Source organism: Tamandua tetradactyla, chromosome 23, assembly GCF_023851605.1.
Source record: "Tamandua tetradactyla isolate mTamTet1 chromosome 23, mTamTet1.pri, whole genome shotgun sequence".
NCBI classification, from domain to species: domain Eukaryota; kingdom Metazoa; phylum Chordata; class Mammalia; order Pilosa; family Myrmecophagidae; genus Tamandua; species Tamandua tetradactyla.
The window spans coordinates 56,868,173-56,884,189 of record NC_135349.1 but is presented as its reverse complement, the minus strand read 5'-3'; the positions used below and the strand labels follow the sequence as shown (position 1 = coordinate 56,884,189).

The 16,017-nt window shown below is 39.6% G+C and overlaps 1 protein-coding gene and 1 pseudogene across 3 annotated transcripts in view; one reads left to right on the top strand and one right to left on the bottom strand.

Moving 5' to 3' along the window:
• RAB11FIP3 (RAB11 family interacting protein 3) overlaps positions 1–16,017 on the top strand; it is a 116,599-nt gene that overhangs the window by 42,854 nt on the left and 57,728 nt on the right. The gene's annotated exons all lie outside the window — the stretch shown is intronic.
• LOC143667826 (cell division cycle protein 20 homolog pseudogene) lies at positions 2,804–4,312 on the bottom strand (annotated as a pseudogene).

Sequence of the window (16,017 nt, the reverse complement as noted above, 5' to 3'; positions counted from 1 at the left end):
CCTCGCGTGGTGGGGACGCCAGCCGCCGCAGCCCAAGGGGACCGCCTGCCCAATCCTGCCAGCTGGCCTGGGAAGGAGGAAGGGAGGGACCCCGGCCACCCGCTGTCCCGCCCAGGAAAGCCCGTGCCCCTCGGCGTTCCCACCGAAGCTGGCCCTCCCAGACAGTCAGGCGTTACAGAATGGGGCACGCCGTCCCCTTGATCTCCGTCATGGCTCCGGGAGCTGCTCTGTATTGTCTCCACTCCCCTAGTAGCTCTTCTGGAGGAGGAAAGGTGAGGGTGGCAAGGCTGTCGAGGCCGGTGGCGGAGGAGCCGGTGAAGGCGGAAGAAGGCACGGTGGTGGTTGGAGAGCCGCCGGAGCAGGAGGGGGAAGAGGGGTGGGCTGGCGGACAAAGAGGGGAGAGGAGGGTGGGTGGGCCGGCCGCCGTGGGGCGCGGACGCCGCACACCGGGCCGGCAGACAAAGAGGGGAGAGGAGGGCGGGTGGGCCGGCCGCCGCGGGGCGCGGGTGCCGGGCGCCGGGCCGGCAGACAAAGAAGGCTGTCTCTTTTAATATAAGGTTTCCTCTCCGTTTTTTTTTTCCTTGAAAAAGCATGTCAGTTATCTTTCTCTGTCATGTTTCTTCTAGACCAGATTTTGCTGTTAACATCCCCCTGTAATGATTGAAATGTGTTCCTTTTATCTGTTTCCTCTAAGTTGGTAGTTGGCTCTGGAGACTTGATTAGATTCAGGTTCGATTTAGGTGGTGTCCTGTGCTTCCATCAGGAGGCATGTGCTGTCTGTCTGTCTGTCTCTGTGTGACTAGAAGGCACTGATCATCAAGTTAGGGACTACAGAGCAGCAGTATTCTGATCCTCTGTCTCCTTTTTCACTTGTTGGCTGGGTGCTTCTGTGAAGATGTACTTTCTCTTACTCCTGCTTGGTTGCCCAGTGTTGGTTTGTATAGGAAAATCAAGATTAATGCATGATTCTTTCCCTTTATTTGATAGTTTATAATAATAAATTGTTTCACTGGGATCCTCCAATGACCATTAAAAAAAATTAAACATTTTTGACATGTTTCAGTCCATTTCAGTTATTATTATTATCTGTGCTATTTGTCATTTTTGGCTAATGGAGGACATAGGTTGGCTTCGGAGTTCTTTTTTAATGCAATTTTATAGATATAGTCACGTACAATATAATCATCCAAAGTGTACAATCAGTGGTTCACAGTGTCATCATATAGTTGTGCATTCATCATCACAATACATTTTTGAACATTTTCATTACTCCATAAATGATAGAAATAATAAGAAAAATAAAGGTATAATTAAAAAAGAACACCTGAAACATCCCATCCCTGCATCCCCGCCGTTTATTTATTTGTTTATTTATTGTCTTTATTTTCTTACTCATCTGTCCATACACTAGATAAAGGAAGTGTCAGCCACAGGATTTCACAATCACATGGTCACATAATAAAAGCTATATAGTTATACAGTTATCTTCAAGAATCAAGGCTACTGCAACACAGCTCAACAGTCCCAGATACTTCCCTCCAGCCACTCCAATACACCAAAAACTGAATATATATATATATATATGTATATATATATATATATATATATATATACACATAATGTGTAAGAATATCCTCCAGAAGAACCTCTCAACTCTGTTTGTAATCTCTCAGCCACTGAAACTTTATTTTGTCTTATCCCTCTTTTGGTCAAGAAGGCTTTCTCAATCCCATGATGCTGAGTCCTGGCTCATCCCCAAGAGTCAAGAAATTTACACCCTTGGGACTCGTCCCATGTAGGGGGAGGGCAGTAAGTTCACCTGCTGAGTTGCCTTAGAAAGAGAGGCTACATCTGAGCAACAAGAGAGGGTCTCTGGGGGTGGCTCTTAGGCATAATTATCAGTAGGCTTAGCTTCTCCTTTGCAGGAATAAGCTTCATAGGGACGAACCCCAAGATCAAGGGCTCATCCTGTTGAATTGGTTGTCCCCTCTGCTTGCAAGAATATCAGGTCTTCCCTAGGTGGGGAGGTTTAATATTTCCACATTTTACCCCAGTCCCTCAAGGGAATTTTGCAAATATATATATTTTTAAATTTCTGCCCAGATTACTCTGAGATATATTGGGACATCACACTAACCTGTATAAACCATCAAGACCTCATTCCCTATTCAAAGTTCCATGTAATTATGGTGTTTGAGTAAATTGACCATATGAGTTAAAATAGATTGTGTGCTACAGAAAATATAAATTTTGTACCAATATATCTTCTTTTGGTCTCACCCATAGGTTGAAGTTTTAAAATACAGTCAATAAAGTCCTTTACCCTTTGTCTGATTTACCTTAGTCCTAACCATATCAGCTTCATCCATATCTCTGATGGAAGTTTGATATCTTTTTCAGCTATTTTAACAATTGCTATATGGGGTAATGCTGACTTTCATAGCTGCAAAACCTAACTCTGAGTCTCAGGTGTCACACAGATACCTGAAGTTTCTGAGTTCTTTTTATATGACTAATAGTCTTTGATAGCTTCTTTGTTTTCAGATATGACAGGATACTCCATGCTCAACTCTCCTGTTTTTCTGCTGTTTCTCCAAAAGTCCTGCTTCCTTTTAGTGGGAAATGGAGTTTAAAGACCACAGTTTAGGCACTAGGGGAGCTTGTTGTTACTAGGCTGTTTCAAGTGGACAGAATTGCGAAAGTTCTGTTTTTTTGTTTGTTTATTTGTTTTTTAAGGGAAACATGGCTTTATTAGAAAAATTAAAACAAACAAACACATCTACAACTGATGATAAGTTGGTTCTCAACAGATGCCTTGGCGGATGAGGCTGCTTTTGGCTGCACTGGCCTTCTTCCTCTCCCGCTGCTGCACAGGGTCCAGCTCAAAGCAGCATCATAACTGCTGGGTCTCATCTGCTGCTGCTGCTGCTGCTGCTGTTGCTGCTGCTACAGTAGCTCCTCTGGGCTCATGGGCAGTCTCAGGACATGGGCTGTGTGGCCTTTGAGATCAGCCACCTTGGCCATGGTTGGATACTTCCAAATAATGAGCCTATTCTGGGCAAAGCCATGACCAGAGATGAGCTCCTTGTACTGGGGAAACCAGAGGATGGAGCACACCTAGGCATGGGCATCCACAGCACTCAGGCAGGCCCCAGAGCAGACATTCCGGGTAAGAGTGTATCAGTCACTGGTGCCCCCTCCCGTTGTCAAGACATTGGACTGCCAGGGATACCAAGCTACAGCCTTGACAGCCCCTTCATGTTGGGTGAATGTCTGCAGTGGAGCACAGCCACCTTCTCCAACAGCCACACTTGACCAAGTTAACGTTGCCATCACTAGCCAAATGTTGTCTATCTGGAGTGCAGTGTAGTCCACACACTTCTTGGCTGTAGCCACTCAATGTGGCTACATGGTGTTCTGCTACACGGATATCATGGTGGTGGATGTGACTAGAGCCTGAGCCACTAGACAGGATACAGCTGTTCCAACAAAGGGAGTCCACTCGGATAGAGTGACTGATCATGTTTTGAAGCTGTTCCTGCTGTTGGACATCCCATAGCTGCACCTCAGCACTGCTTGTGCCCACAGCCAGGTATTTGCCCTCTTTGATCCAGGCCACAGAGGATACATATCCCTAGGCTGCTCCATTTGCAGCAGCTGCAGGATATCACCAGAGCCAGCACTCCACAAGCATATACTGTTGTTCAGTGCCATAGCCAGTACATTCCCAGAGTTATAGTGCACGAGGTTCAGAGAGTAGTCATTCCGGATTCCAGGGACGTCTAGGGTATGGTCTGGCAGGGAAGAAATGTGTCAGCAGGTCTTTTGGCTGGAGCCAGGCCTGGCCTTCTGGCTGTAAAGTACCTTTAGTCTGTTCTGGTAACCCTCTGGGACATTCTGGGGTTTTCCACTGAGATGGAGGATCTTGGCTTCTTCCACATCGCAACCATTCAGGTTCAAGGCCCAGGCTTTCTAATTTCCTTGTTAGTGGGTGTCTGGCTGTTTTCAGGCTGGTTCTTCTTGCTCAGGAGAAAGCTGGCCACCTCCATCTCATAAGCACTGCAATGGGGGGGTATATTGAATCACTGCCAGCTTTGCTGGGAATGGTCTGAACTTGAGAGCTGGATTTGTCAGGAGTTGAGCCCAGGGTCTTGCTGGCGCTGTGGGATCGGTTGGCTGCGCACATAGGTGTTGGGACCAGCCCTGTGGCATCCTTGGCTTTGCGCTCCCAGTATGTAGAGTTTGCCTTGAGGATGGGTGCATCCAACTGGAGCAGCTAGTGCAGATCACTTTCGAACACGAACTGCACCATGGGTGCGTCTGGAAGGGGGAATCCTTGGTGTTGGTACCCGCCGAGCCCATACCCTCCTGATACTTAGCGTTTCCGGCCTATACCTCTTGAACTGTTTTGCTTTGTTTTCAATACATCATTAGCTCATAGTAATACTTGACATTCAAATTCAGATTATAGGGTGTTCCTAACTGCTTTACTCTTTTTTTTTTTTTTTTTTTTTTGCATGGGCAGGCATCAGAAATCAAACCCAGGTCTCTGGCGTGGCAGGTGAGAACTCTGCCTGCTGAGCCACCGTGGCCTGCCCTCTTATTATTTTTTTGATCTCCCTTTCCAACCATGGTGAAAATCTCAGTTCTCAGCAACACTTAGAGTGATGAAATTAGACTATTTTTTAGTACTCATTTGTTTTATCCACAATACTAACACAGCAGTGTCAGGATAGCAAGAGCAGTACTACGTCCAAAAACATAATTATTGAAATGAGCGTAAGGTGTGTTTTTTCTTCCCACTACCTTTTGTCTTTAGGATATTTCCCCCTTGTTTTAGTAATTTGGAATAGTTCTTGTTTAAGTGATGATACCACCAAGTAATGTGCATTTTGGTTGATTTGTTTCATTTCATCCTTGATTTTTAGGAAATATTTTAAAATTTTACTGTGTTTATAATTTTAAAAAGTGTTTCTCAAAGTCATATCATACAAGATATATTCAAAGAAGCTTAATGTCACTCTTGTCCCCTCTGTCCTATTCTTTGCTTCCATAGGCACCCATTTTTGTTTGTTTTATGGTTTAGCCTTTCATTATTTTTTTTTTCTTAGATACAAGCAGATGAGTGGCGGTATGTGTGCATTTGTTTAGTGTATGTATGTGTGTATTTGAGTGTGGAGGGAGTAAAATATACAACATAAAACTTACCATTTTGAGTATTTTAAAGTGTACATTTCAATGCCATTAAGTACATTCGCAGTATTGTACAACCATCACTGGTTCCTATTTTCAGAACGTTTTTATCACCTGAACAGAAATGCCGTACCCATTTAAGCAGTCACTGCCTCTACTTCCTTCTCTCCTGCCCTGGCAACCATAAATTTGCTTTCCATTTCATTTGGGTGGAATCATATACTATGTGGCCTTCTGTGTCTGGCTTCTTTCACTTAGCATGATGTTTTTGAGATTCATACACATTATAGCATGTATCAGTACTTCATTCTTTTTTATGTTGAATAATATTCCATTGTGTGGATTTATTGCATTTAGTTTATCCATACATAGATATTTGGGTTGTTTCTACCTTTTAGCCATCATGTATAGCTGAAAGGTATACATGATATACCTGGCTGTGAACATTTGTTTACAGTGTTTGTTTGAATACCCGTTTTCAATTATTTTGGGTATGAACCTAGAAGTAGATTTACTGGGTCTTATGGTCATCCCATGTTTAACTTATTGAGGAACCTCTAAATTCCACAGTGGCTGCACCATTTTACTTTCCTCCCAGCAATGGGTGAGGGTTTGAGTTTCTTCAAATCCTCTCCAGCCCTTATCTCCTGGATTAAAAAAATTATTATTATGAGCATCATAATGGGTATGAAGTAGTATCTCGTTAGGATTTAATCTGCATTTCCCTAGGGACTAATGATATTGGGCACCTTTTCATGTGCTTATTATTGGCCATTGTACACCTTTGGACAAATGTCTATTCAAGTCTTTTTTTTTAATTGTGAAAAATATCATACATTAAAAAAGCACACCACAACACATTTCAGAGTTTGGTATGAGTTACAGTTCAACAATTTTTGGTTTTTACTTCTAGCTGCGCCAAGACACTGGAGACTAAAAGAAATATCAATGTACTGATCAGCAATCATACTCATTTGTTAAATCCTATCTTCTCAGTTATAACTCCACCTTCTCCTTTGATCTTTCTTCCAATCTTTAGGGATATTTGGGCAATGCCCATTCTAACTTTCTCATGTTGGAAAGAGCTGCCAACAATATAGAATAAAGGGATGGAACTAGTTGATGTTCTGAAGAGGCTGGTTCGTCTGGGTTTCAGGACTTATCTGGCCTAGGAACCCATCTGGAGGTTGTAGGTTTCTGGAAAGTAATCATAGTACATGGAATCTTTGTAGATTCTCAGATGAATCCCTCAGTGCTCTTGGATTGGTGGAAATGATTTTGGTTGAGGTTAGACAACCCCATAGCAAATAGCAATATCTAGCTGAAGCCTACATAAGAGTAGCCTCTCAACTCTGTTTGGATTCTCTCAGCCACCGATACCTTGTTAACAATTCTTTTCCTCCTTTTGGTCAGCAAAGTTGTCAATCCCATGGTGCCAGGGTGACTTTCACCCCTGGGTGTCATGCCCTATCTAAGAGTATTCAAGTCTTTTGTCCATTTTAAAATTGGATTGTTTGTCTTTTTATGGCTGAGTTGTAAGAATTTTTTTTTTATTTTGGATACTAGACTCTTATCAGAATATATTTAGATTTTTATGCCAGTCTTTATTTTAAGCGGTAGAACACCAAACTCACTTTTTCCCACCTTAATTTTTTTCCAATTTTATTGAGATATATTCACACACCACAGAAATCAACTAAAGTATACAATCACTAGCTCACAGTATCATCACATAGTTGTATTTACATCCCCATGATCAATTTTAGAATATTTCATTACTCCAGAACAGAAATAAGAATAGAAAACAAACCCAAATCCTCCATAATCCTTATCTCCCCCTGTTATTAACCCATAGTATTGTAGTAAGTTTGTTACTATTGATGAAAGAATATTCAAATATTCCTGTTAACTATAGTCTATAGTGTACAATAGCTGTTTTCCCCCATATAGCCCTCTATTTCTATTATTTTTTTTACATTTGTAGTAGTTCATGCAGGAACTTATTTACATACATGACTTTAAACCACCACTTTTAATCAAATTCACCTACAATGTGTCAGTATTCTTTATAATCCCAATAACTAGCTGCCATCACCTCTCTCCATTCCCAGACATTTAAATTCACTCTCATTAAGAATTCTGTACATATTAGGTAACTGCTTCCCCTTCTCTAGCTTCTTTCCATCTCTAAGTACTCTATATTCTATGCTTTAAGACTTTATGTTTACATGTTCTGTTAGTTCATATTAGTGAAATAGTGTAATGTTTGTCCTTTTGTGTTCTGGCTTATTTCATTCAGCATTATGTCCTCAAGGTTGATCCGTGCTCTCACATGCTTCAGGACCTCATTCCTTCTTACTGCTTCATGATGTTCCATTGTATGTATATACTACATTTTATTTATCCACTCATCTGTTGATGGACTCTTGGATTGTTTCCATCTGTTGGCAATTGTGAATAACGCCACTATGAACATCATTGTGCAAATGTCTTTTCCTGTCCCTGCTTTCAGATCTTCTGGGTGTATACCAAGTAGCAGAATTGCTGGGTTGTAGGACAACTCAATATTTAGGTTTCTGAAGAACCACCAAAATGTCTTACATAGTAATTGTACTATTTTATATTACCACCAGCAGTAGGTATTCCTATTTCTCCATATCCTCTCCAACATTTGTAGTTTTACTGTTTAATAGCAGCCATTCGTGTAGGTGTTAGGTGTAGCTCATTGTGGTTTTGATTTGCATATCCCTAATAGCTAATGAATATGAACATCTTTTCATGTACTTTTTAGGCAATTGTATTTCCCCTTTGGAAAAATGTCTTCATATCTTTTTTCCATTTTATAATTGGGTTGTTTGTCCTTTTGTTGTTGAGTTGTAGGATTTCTTTATATATACTAAATTTCAAACCCTTGTCAGATATATGTTTACTAAATATTCTTTTCCATTGAGTTGGCTGTCTCTTCACTTTCTGACAAAGTATTTTGAAGCCCAGGTTCGGTCTTGAGTAGCTCCCAATTTATCTATTTTATTCTTTCATTGCCTATGCTTTGAGTGTAATGTCTAGCAGCTACCCCTTCTAGTAGGTCTTGAAGATGTTTCCCTGTATTTTCTTCTAGGAGTTTTATAGTACAGGCTTTTATATTTAGGCCTTTGTTTTGGTATGCTAGCTGCCAGAACGCAGTATACCAGAAACGGAATGGCTTTTAAAAGGGGAGTTTAATGAGTTGCTATTTTACAGTTCTAAGGCTGAGAAAATGTCCCAATTAAAACAAGTCTGTAGAAATGTCCAATCAAAGGCATCCATCTAGGGAAAGATACCTTGGTTCAGGAAGGCTGATGAAGTTCAGGGTTTCTCTCTCAAGTGAGAAGGCACATGGCGAACACGGTCAGGGCTTCTCTCTCAGCTGGAAGCGCACATGGTGAACAAGGCATCATCTGCTAGCTTTTTCTCCTGGCTTCCTGTTTCATGAAGCTCCCCAGGAGGTGATTTCCTCCTTCTGGCTGGTGGACTCCTTCATGGTGCTGCAGCATTCTCTGCTCTCTCTGAATCGCTCATTCTCCAAAACGTTTCCTCTTTTATAAGACTCCAATAAACTAATCAAGACCCACCCAAATGGGTGGAGACATTGTCACCTAATCCAGTTTAACAACCACTGTTGGCTAAATCACATCGTCCAGGGAGATGATCTGATTACAGTTTCAAACATACAGTATAGAATAGGGATTATTTTACCTTAATGAAATGGGATTTTGATTAAAACATGGCTTTTCTAGGGGGCATACTTCCTTTCAAACCAGCACAGTCTTTCATCTACTTTGAGTTATTTTTTTTTATTGAGTGTGGAGTAGGTGTCCTCTTTCATTCCTTTGGATATGAATATCCAGTTCTTCCGGCCTCTTTTAATGAAGAGACTATTTTGTCCCAGTTCTTTGGATTTGGGGGCCTTGTCAAAAATCACTTGACCATAAAAAAAAAATCATTTGATCATAGATCTTGAGGGTCTATTTCTGAACTTTAAATTTGATACCATTGATCTGTGTGTCTGTCTTTGTGCCAATAACATGCTGTTTTGACCACTGTGGCTTTAAAATCAGCAAGTCTAAGTCCCCCCTTTGGTTCTTCTTCCTTAGGATGCTTTTGGGTATTTGAGGCCCCTTTCCCTTCCAAATAAAAATTTTTTTAAATGTAAAGTGTATTTATTAAAAAAAAAATACAGCATAGACTATAAATATATCTTTGTTTCTGGCCTTTCCCTGTTCTCTTTTATGAAGATGGGGTGGTCCCTTTCCATGTAGCATGTAGCACACAGTAGAGAAGACCCCTTCTAAGTGGGGTAAGCCAGCGTGCTTATTTAGACATATTCTGCTCAGATAAGCATTCCTAGGAGAAAAGTACTCTGTGCCTCACCTGGCCTGTGGCTCTCCCTCAGTGACAGTGGAAGAGCCTGTGTGCAGGGAGGTGCTCAGGGAATTGACCACTGTGGACATCCCTCTCTAGCCCCATGTGAGGCAAGAGGGCATCTCCTGAGTACAGATTTGGCAGAGCTGGAAAGGAGTAGGGGGCTGGCGAAATTTTAGAGGAAAGATGTGGCAAAATAAGGAGTGAGCGGCATTTGGGCCAGCCCTGTAGTTAAAGCGATTGTCATGACTGTTCCCTAAAAAGGACTGTGATAGTGGACCTGAGCAGCTCTCCCTTCCAGGCAGTTCAGGGGCAGCCCCGGCACTAGGGCTTAGTCATACTGGGCTTTCAGAAAGGTTCCTCAATGCTGTAAAACTGGCTTAGAGTTAACTTGCACCACTGCCACAGCAAAACCAGGAGCTCTGACCTCTTCCCTTCCAAATAAGTTTAATAACCGATTTTTCCAAGTCTGCAAAGTAGGTTGTCGAAATTTTGATTGGTATTGCATGGAATCTGTAGATCAAGTTGGGTAGAATTGACATCTTAATGGCATTTAGCCTTCCTATCCATGAACATGGAATGTCTTTCCAGTTATTTAGGTCTTCTTTGATTTCTTTTAGAAATGTTTTATAGTTTTCTGTGTACAGGTCCTTTACATGCTTGGTTAAATTTATTCCTAGATACTTGATTCTTCTATTTGTTGTTGTGAATGGAATTTTTTCTTTATTACCTCCTCAGTTAGGTTATTTACTAGTATATAGAAGCACTACTGATTTTTTGCACATTAATCTTGTATCCTGCCAATTTGCTGAATTTGTTAGTTCAAGTAGCTTTTTCATAGATTTCTCAGTATTTTCTGAATATAGGGTCATGTCTTCTGCAAATAATGAGCATTTTACTTCTTCCTTTCCAATTTGGAAGCCTTTTATTTCTTTTTCCTGCCTCATTGCTCTAGCTAGAACTTCTAGCACAATATTGAATAACAGTGGTGACAGTGGGTGGGCATCCTTGTCTCATTTCCGATCTTAGGGAGAAGGCTTTCAGTCTTTCTCCATTGACTTCGATGTTGACTGTGGGTTTTTCATATATGCCCTTTATCATATTAAGGAATTTCCTTCGATTCCTACCTTTTGAAGTGTTTCTATCAAGAAAGGATGCTGAATTTTGTTGGATGCCGTTTCCACGTCAGTTGAAATGGCTCATGAAAATCAAGAATTACATTCATGGATTTTCTTGTATTAAACCACCCTTGAATTCCTGGAATAAACCCCACTTGATCTTGGTGTATAATTCTTTTAGTGTGCCATTGGGTGTATTATGTTGAGAATTTCTGCATCTATATTCATTAGTGAGATTGGTCTGTAGTTTTCCTTTTTTGTAGTATCTTTATCAGGTTTTGATATTACAGTGATGTTTGCTTCATAGAATGGGTTAGGTAGTGTTCCTTTCTCTTCAGTTTTTTGGAAGAGTTTGTGCAGGATCTTAGGTCTTCTTGAGGGTTTGGTAAAATTCGCCTGTGAAGTCGTCAGGTCCTGGGCTTTTCTTTGTAGCAAAGGTTTTTTTTTGTTTGTTTGTTTTTAACTTTTTATTTTGAAATACATTCACACTTACAGGACAGTTACAAAAATAATACAAGCTCCCTAAAGAGATCTCCAGCATACCTCTAACACTCCCCACCCATCCCAGATATCCAGATTCCAAGCTTTGCTACATTTACAACCTTGCTACATTCTGTCTATTCACCAATCCATTCATCTGTCTGTCTCTGTGTATTTATCAATTCATTTTCTTTTTATTTATTTATTTATTAAACATAACCACATACAAACACAAACTTACCATATGATCATTCCATACTTGATATATAATTAATAACTCACAATATCATCACATGGTTGTATATTCATCATCATAATCATTTCTTAGAACATTTGCACCAATTCAGAAAAAGAAATAAAAAGAAAACAGAAAAAAGTCATACATACCATATACCTCTTACCTCTTTCATTGATCACTAGCATTTCAGTCTACTCAATTTATTTTAACATTTGTTCCCCCTATTATTTATCTTTAATATGTAAGTTTTACTCATCTGTCAAAAAGGTAGGTAGAAGGAGCATTAGACACTAGGTTTTCACAATCACACAGTCTCATTGCAAAAGTGGTATCATTAAACAGTCATCTTGAAGAAACATGACTACTGAAACACAGCTCTACATTTTCAGGCAGTTCCCTCCAGCCTCTCCATTACACCTTAACTAAACAGGTGATATCTATTTAACGCATAAGAGTAACCTCCAGGATAACCTCTCGACTCTGTTTGGAATCTCTCAGCCATTGACACTTTATCTCATTTCTCTTTCCCACCTTTTGTTCAAGAAGGTTTTCTCAATCTCTAGATGCTGAGTCCCAGCTCATTCTAGGATTTCTGCCCCACGTTGCCAGGAAGGTCCACACCTCTGGGAGTCATGTCCCACATAGAGAGGGGGAGGGCAGTGAGTTTGCTTGTCGTATTGGCTGAGAGAGAGAGGCCACATCTGAGCAACAGAAGAGGTTCTCTTGGGGGTGACTCTTAGGCCTAATTTTAAGTAGGCTTAACCTATCCTTTGCGGGGTTAAGTTTCCTATGAACAAACCCCAAGATTGGGGGCTCAGCCTATTGCTTTGGTTGTCTGCACTGCTTGTGAGAATATCAAGAATTCTCCACTTGGGGAAGTTGAATTTTCCCCCTTTCTCACCATTCTCCCAAGGGGACTTCGCAAATATTTATTCACTGTTGAAATCAGTCTGGGATTTATCGAGGCATCACTCTGGACAAACCTACAAAATCTTATGCCCTACTCAAGGTTCCATATACTATGGTGTTCAATAAAGTTGTCCACTTAAGTTATATTAGGAACTGCACTAGTCAAAATATAAATTTTGTACCAAATAAATATTTTTTGCTTTAGTTTCACACAGAAGTTAAAATTTTAAAATATTAATTGCCATCTATTTTCAGCACTCTGCAGTATTGGCATTCCTTTGTTCTTCCTCATGAAAAAACATTTTTAAATTTGTACAATTAGTTACTATCATTATACACTCTAGGCATTCCTAGATTATAACATCTCAGTCTTTATCGTCTGTCTTTCTGATTCCATTTTTGCTCCCAGGCCTCCTCCCTTTATCATTCTCACATTCAGCTTCATTCAGTGTACTAACATAATTGTATTACAGTTAGGTAGTATCGTGCTATCCATTTCTGAATTTTTACAACCAGCCCCATTGCACAATCTGTATCCCTTTAGCTCCAATTACCCAATATCTACCCTATTTCTATCTCCTAGTGGTCTCTGTTCTTAATTGAAAGTCTCCAAGTTCATTCATTAATGTCAGTTCATATCAGTGAGACCATACAGTATTTGTCCTTTTGTTTCTGGCTAATCTCACTCAGCATAATGTCCTCAAGGTCCATCCATGTTGTTACATGCTTCATGACTTTATTCTGTCTTACACCTGCATAATACTCCATCATACGTATATACCACAGATTGTTGAGCCACTAGTCTGTTGATCAACATTTTGGCTGTTTCCATCTCTTGGCAATTGTAAATAATGCTGCTATAAACATTGGTGTGCAAATGTCCGCTTGTGTCCTTGCCCTCATGTCCTCCGAGTAGATACCTAACAATGGTATTGCCGGGTCATATAGCAATTCTGTATTTAGCTTCCTGAGGAACCACCAAACTGCCTTCCACAGCATTTGTACCATTTGACATTCTCACCAACAATGGATAGGTGTGCCTCTTTCTCCACATCCTCTCCAGCACTTGTCGTTTTCTGTTTTATTGATAATGGCCATTCTGGTGGGTGTGAGATGATATCTCATTGTGATTTTGATTTACATTTCCCTAATAGCCAGGGAAGTTGAGCATCTTTTCATGTACCTTTTGGCCATTTGTATTTCCTCTTCTGAGAAGTGTCTGTTCAAGTCTTTTGCCCATTTTGTAATTGGATTGTCTTTTTGTTGATGAGTTGAACAACCTCTTTATATATATATATCATTTCCGAATATTGTCTCTCATTGTGTAGGCTGTCTTTTTACTTTCTTGCAAAGATCTTTGTTCCACAAAAGTGTTAAATTTTGAGACATTCCCATTTCTTTTTTCTTTCTTCAATGCTCGTGCTTTGGGTGTAAGGTCTAGGAAACTGCCTTCTTTTATAAGATTGATAAGACATTTCTCTGCATTTTCTTCTAAAAGTTTTATGGTCTTAGGTCTATCGTTTAGGTCTTTAATCCATTTTGAGTTAATTTTTGTATAGGGTGTGAGATATGGATCCTCTTTCATTCTTTTGCGTTTGAATATCCAGTTCTCTAGGCACCATTTACTGAAGAGACTGTTCTGTCCCAGGTGAGCTGGCTTGACTGCCTTATCAAAGATCAATTATCCATAGATGAGAGGGTCTATATCTGAATACTCTATTTGGTTCCGTTGGTCAGTATATCTATCTTTATGCCAGTACCATGCTGTTTTGACCACTGTAGCTTCATAATACACCTTAAAATCAGGTAGCATGAGGCCTCCAACTTCATTTTTCTTTCTCAGGATATTTTTAGCTATTTGGGGCACCCTGCCTCACCAGATAAATTTGGTTATTGGTTTTTCTGTTTCTGAAAAGTAAGTTTTTGGAATTTTAATTGATATTGCATTGAATCTGTAAATCAGTTTAGGTAGAATTGACATCTTAATTATATTTAGTTTTCAAATCCATGAACATGATATGCCCTTCCATTTGTTTAGGTCTTCTGTGATTTCTTTTGACAACTTCTTGTAGTTTTCTTTGTGTAGGTCTTTTGTATCTTTAGTTAGGTTTATTCCTAAATATTTTATTCTTTGGGTTGCAATTGTAAATGGAATTTTTTCTTGATTTCCCCCTCAGATTGTTCATTACTAGTGTATAGAAACACTACAGATTTTTGAGTGTTGATCTTGTAGCCTGCCACTTTGCTGTACTCATTTATTAGCTCTAGTAGTTTTGCTGAGAATTTTTCAGGGTTTTCGACATATCATATCATCTACAAACAATGAGAGCTTTACTTCTTCCTTTCCAATTTTGATGCCTTGTATTTCTTTTTCTTGTCTAATTGCTCTGGCTAGAACTACCAACACAATGTTGAATAACAATGGTGATAGTGAATGTCCTTGTCTCGTTCCTGATCTTAGGGGGTAAGTTTTCAGTTTTTCCCCATTGAGGATGATGTTAGCTATGGGTTTTTCATATATTCCCTTTATTATGTTGAGGAAATTGCCTTCTATACCTATCTTGTGAAGTGTTTTCACAAGAAAGGATGTTGAATTTTGTCAAATGCCTTTTCTGCATCAATTGAGATGATCATGTAGCTTTTCTGCTTTGATTTGTTGATATGGTATATTATATTAATTGATTTTCTTATGTTGAACCATCCTTGCATACTTGGGATGAATCCTACTTGGTCATGGTGTATAATTTTTTTAATGTGCTGCTGGATTCGATTTGCAAGAATTTTGTTGAGGATTTTTGTATCTGAATTCTTTAGAGAGATTGGCCTGTACTTTTCTTTTCTTGTAATATCTTTGTCTAGCTTTGGTATGAGGGTGATGTTGGCTTCGTAAAATGAGGTAGGTGTCTTTCCCTCCTCTTCAATTTTTTTGAAGAGTTTGAGCAGGATTGGTACTAATTCGTTCTGGAATGTTTGGTAGAATTCACATGTGAAGCCATCTGGTCCTGGACTTTTCTCTTTGGGAAGCTTCTTAATGACTGATTCAGTTTCTTTACTTGTGATTGGTTTGTTGAAGTCATCTATTTCTTCTTGAGTTAGTGTTGGTAGTTCATGCCTTTCTAGGAAGTTGTCCATTTCATGTATATTGTCTAGTTTATTAGCATAAAACTGTTCATAGTATCCTCTCATTACTTCCTTTATTTCTGTGGGGTCAGTGGTTATGTCTCCTCTTCCATTTATGATTTTATTTATTTGCATCCTCTCTCTTCTTTTTGTCAACCTCGCTAAGGGTCCATCAATCTTACTGATTTTCACATAGAACCAATTTCTGTTTTTGTTGATTTTCTTGATTGTTTTCATGTTCTCAATTTCATTTATTTCTCCTCTAATCTTCATTATTTCTTTCCCTTTGCTTGCTTTGGGGTTAATTTGCCATTCTTTCTCTAGTTCTTCCAAGTGGACAGTTAATTCCTCAATTTTTGCTCTTTCTTCTTTTTTGATATAGGCATTTAGGGCAATGAATTTCCCTCTTAGCACTGCCTTTGCTGCATCCCATAAGTTTTGATATGTTATGTTTTCATTTGCCTCGAGATATTTACTGATGTCTCTTGTAATTTCTTCCTTGACCCACTGGTTGTTTAAGAGTGTGTTGAGCCTCCGTATGTTTGTAAATTTTCTGGC